Source organism: Teleopsis dalmanni, chromosome 2, assembly GCF_002237135.1.
Source record: "Teleopsis dalmanni isolate 2A chromosome 2, ASM223713v2, whole genome shotgun sequence".
Taxonomy (NCBI): domain Eukaryota; kingdom Metazoa; phylum Arthropoda; class Insecta; order Diptera; family Diopsidae; genus Teleopsis; species Teleopsis dalmanni.
Window position 1 is genome coordinate 52222180 of NC_051847.1, and position 4317 is coordinate 52226496.

At 25.4% G+C, this 4317-nt stretch overlaps 1 long non-coding RNA gene across 2 annotated transcripts; it reads right to left on the reverse strand.

Annotated features, from left to right (window-relative positions):
- Positions 1-682: 682 nt before the first annotated feature.
- On the reverse strand, positions 683-1794 carry LOC119683212. 2 transcript variants are annotated; one of them, XR_005252638.1, is made up of 5 exons: positions 1603-1794; positions 1391-1502; positions 1028-1291; positions 901-963; positions 683-837 (listed from the first exon to the last, which is right to left on the reverse strand). It is a non-coding gene; the product is annotated as an uncharacterized LOC119683212 (long non-coding RNA). The 2 variants fall into 2 exon arrangements; XR_005252637.1 differs by having other exon boundaries at positions 1028-1294.
- Between the last annotated feature and the right edge of the window lie 2523 nt (positions 1795-4317).

Consider the following 4317-nt stretch of genomic DNA (forward strand, 5'->3'; position numbering starts at 1 on the left):
TTATCTAATTACTTTAAACTTACATATACTATAATAAGAAATAACACTTAAAAAATATTATAAAAATAAAAAGAAATACCAAGGACTAAAAAATAAAAAAATAAAGCAGATATAAATAAAAACTCTCAAATAATTTACTAAAGTAATTAGGTTATATATTCAAAATTTCAAACTGCATATGAACTTCTAATTAAACGTAATTCATATCATATCAATTGAATTCATTAAATTTAAATTTCAACTTAATATACTAAGTAAACCCTTTTACTTTACTCACGCATGCAGACAGTGTATTTTTTTTTTGGTCAGTAGCTGAAACAACTCAGTGTGATACTTCAACCCAATAAACCACAAATTGAATAAAATTGTTAAAACGGCATTCCAGTAATTAAGGGATGAAAAAATAAGTAAATTAGTATTTGGGTTTCAGAATTTATCTCAAAACTTATGAGAAAATGCCAGAAGAATTTTTTATCAGCATTTTTATAACTATTTTCTGATGCCTACTTATAACTTAATACAGAAAGTATAAACTCCTGATAGAAATATCAACAAAATATTAAAAATGAAAAGGAAATCGAATTGTATAACAGATCTTGTTGATCTGATTGCAATGGATTTGCTAATATGTATTAAAAACAATATATTATTTACATATTAATATTAAAAGTAAAATATAAAATTAAAGTTTAACTTAATCAGAATATTTTATTTAATTTTTAAATGTTTATATAAAAAGGTTATTGAAAGAAAGGTTATTGGTCCTCATCTATAGTGTGTGGCTGTACATGATGGGTTGTATTGTTTTGTACGTAATATGTATCACAATTACTTTTCCTAAAAATAAGAAAATAATAAATTACTATTCCTTAAACTAAAATATTTACTAGATTAACTTACCAATTGAGAATTCATTATTAATTCCTGATTCTATATAGTTTTGTATCTTAGATGATCCCAAATCTTAAATAGAAATCAAAAATAAATCGAATATCCGACAATATCTATAAACTTGTTTCGAACTTACAAAAAAAATTTTTGTGCCAAGCTTCAATATAGATTAAGATGACTTTAAGCTTAAAATAATTCCGTATCCCTTGAAGATAGATATCCCGAGATGGATTTTGATTTCAAAAATGATGCTTCCACTTACAGTATACCAATATTGAACAGTTGAAGGTGTACACAGAGTGAAGACACTAATAGGTCTACAGTCGGCTTCATGTTGTTTACACCAATCACGCCAATCATCTTGTGCGTTAGTAAGTATATGGGTATTCGGGACTCTTAGCTTCTTTTGAAAATTTGAGTGGTAAAAGTTTTTTAAGACAATATTACACAAACATCTACGTTATTAAGTATTAAATTAAGACTGAGCTAATGAACTTACCATTAGGGAATCGAATCAATTTATTTCTATCAAGAACGACACTATTTTTTAGATACAAATCTGATATTGTACTCTAATCAATGCGACGAGTAGAGTTAAAAAACGATTTGAACTATTGAAAAAAAAAGGACAGAAGAAAATTAGAAGTATTAATTTAAGTTCACAAAGTTTAATTTAATTAAATTAATGTAATACAAACAATATTTACTTACAATTGGTGATACGATCTTGTGGTAACCCACATAAATGAGTAATAATACTATTAAGCACAAACATATAAAAACAAGATATACTCTATTTGGACACTGTTCAATAAAGTCCCTAGCAGCCATCTTCCATATCGCTTCCGGCATTTTTAAAAAACGAATGAATTTTGAATATAGAATAAAAATTGACTGTTTTTCTTACAGAAAAAAAATTGTTTTTTTGATTTTTTTTCAAATGCTAATAATTATTTTTAAATAAAAATCTATTATCCTAGGTAAATTGATCAAAAAAAAAGTAAATTTGTTTCATTTATTTCAAAACAAATTTTATAAAAATTAAATTAAAATAATATAGGATTTTATGAATAGCATTATTCAACGAGTGTTTTTAATTAATAAGTGGCTTTACTGGGAGTAACTGATGTGTCAGTTACACTAAAGTGTCAATTCGAACTAAGTGTGTCGGTTTCCAAATAATGAAGACTGCCAACTATACGTGTCTATTTACTTATCTGCAAATCGAGATATAAGCTTAGTCGCCCTTGTTTTTGGGGTTTATAATAACAGCTAATGGTCAAATGTACAATTTCTGGGCATCTGCTTATGTTTTCATTATTTAGTTTAGTTCCATATTAAGTTATTTATATAAAACTAATATTGTCTTTCTATACTATATGTGTCCATTCATTTTCCGGTGTTTAATGTAAATAAATCTTATTTTTTGTTGGTTTTTCGTTAGGTTATGTTAAAATATTTTTAAATAGTTCGTTAAACATTTTTTATTTACTGTATTAGCGATTTGTCTTTCTAAATAACAACCCAAATCTCCCTAGGGTTGATAGTTTAATTAAAGCTCCTAATGATATCAGAGGTGTCCACTAATCTATCAAATTACGCTATAATTTCAATCATAGACTATTGTAGAATTTGATGTTTTCTTTCATATATATATTTAAATTTTTATATAATAAGATTGATATTATTTCTTCGTATATTAAAATAATGCTCAATAAACTCAAACTTTCACCTATGATATACCAGAATTGTTTATTCTTGAAGGCCTATCTATATATCTATCTATCTATCTATATCTATTTATAAAGCATTGTCCATATTACGCATTGTTTATCAATGGAACAATGCCTAGTAAATACTGAAGATTTAATATAAATTCTGAATGTTGTATTTGTCTCTAATTTTAGTCACTGCATAAGATCCTAATTTTGGCATTTAATAAGAAGATATGCACATTAATGGAAAACGAATGTTGAGTTTGACCTATGAGTAAGATAGATTAGTGTGTAATACTGAAGGATCTAGGATTTATTAGAGCCTTTTTAAGACAAATGTTTGAGAAACAGAAAAGAAAAAGAAAAATATGTTTTCCATTATTGATGAAATAGGTACTAATGAAAACAGTTTCATAGTTTTGCATTGCGAAATTCTCAAATATCTTGAAATATATATACACTTTAATATACCATATATATAAGTATATGCATATATAAATATGTATTGTTCGTTCATAATAAATGCATTGGCAAATTGAAAAATGTGCAGTAAAAATGGCGCATTGGACTTAAAATAAATTTTTCTTTTATCGTATATAATTCAATTAAAGAGATAAAATATCTTACGAATTCAAACAATTGTCTCGTTCTTCGGTTCTTTGCTTAACTTAATTATTTTCAATTATTTTCGAGGGATACAATTTAGTGTTAATATATTTATTTAAATTTGTGTGCTAAATTTTGTATGCCTTGATATGCTACTTTGCTAAGTCGCCTGAAGTGATTTGAATAATGTTCTTCTCCGACATTCCTTCAAACGATTGCGCATTTGCCTTCGCCTAAAAATAAATTCTTCTTACTTGAAATGATTTTATTTCGAATTACAAGTATTCAACATTTAATTTATAATTAACAATGCAAAATACAGAAATTCATACTGACTAATCCGATCTGTTCCTGAGTTCAAATAAAGAGATCTTTGCTATAAAATATTTGAAATACATTTAAAAAAAATTATTTGTACAAAATCTGTATCTGCATAGAGTGTATCACTTTTCTATAAATTAAAAATAAATTGCAAGTCCCCAAATGATTTCAAAGTTCCAAGTAAATTTCAAAATAAATAAATGTCGAAATTATTTTAAACATTAAATAATTAATATATTATTATTTTAAATATAGATGAGTTGGTAATCGTCTGTAAAGATTTCATAATACAATACACCAATGTATAATCCAAACATCAATTGATTTTTATAAACATCTTATTTTTCTTAGATATTTTAAAACTTAATAATGTTCTAATAAAATTAAACAAAATTAATTTAAAATCGTAGATGCTTAATACCATTGAGAAATTAATTAACAATTGCTTATAAATGTAATTTATTCATGATAAGAAGGTTTCTATTTGAATATCTCATTTCAAAACAACATAATATCCTAACCATAGCTTTATTACTCATATAAGACAAGTAATCTGATATACTACATTCGGATATGTTCAATTAAAGAACATATTTTGGAAACAGAATGAATCCCACGTTAAGTTACTCGATCTACTCATCTGCCCTAAGCAACTTATACGCTTTATATTTGTTGATATTTTAGTATTATATTGTTCTATATTGCCTAATTGTGTTACCTTATAAAATTCGAACGGTTTAAGACCATTTAGATCCCTTAAATAAGACTTAAAATGCTATATTGA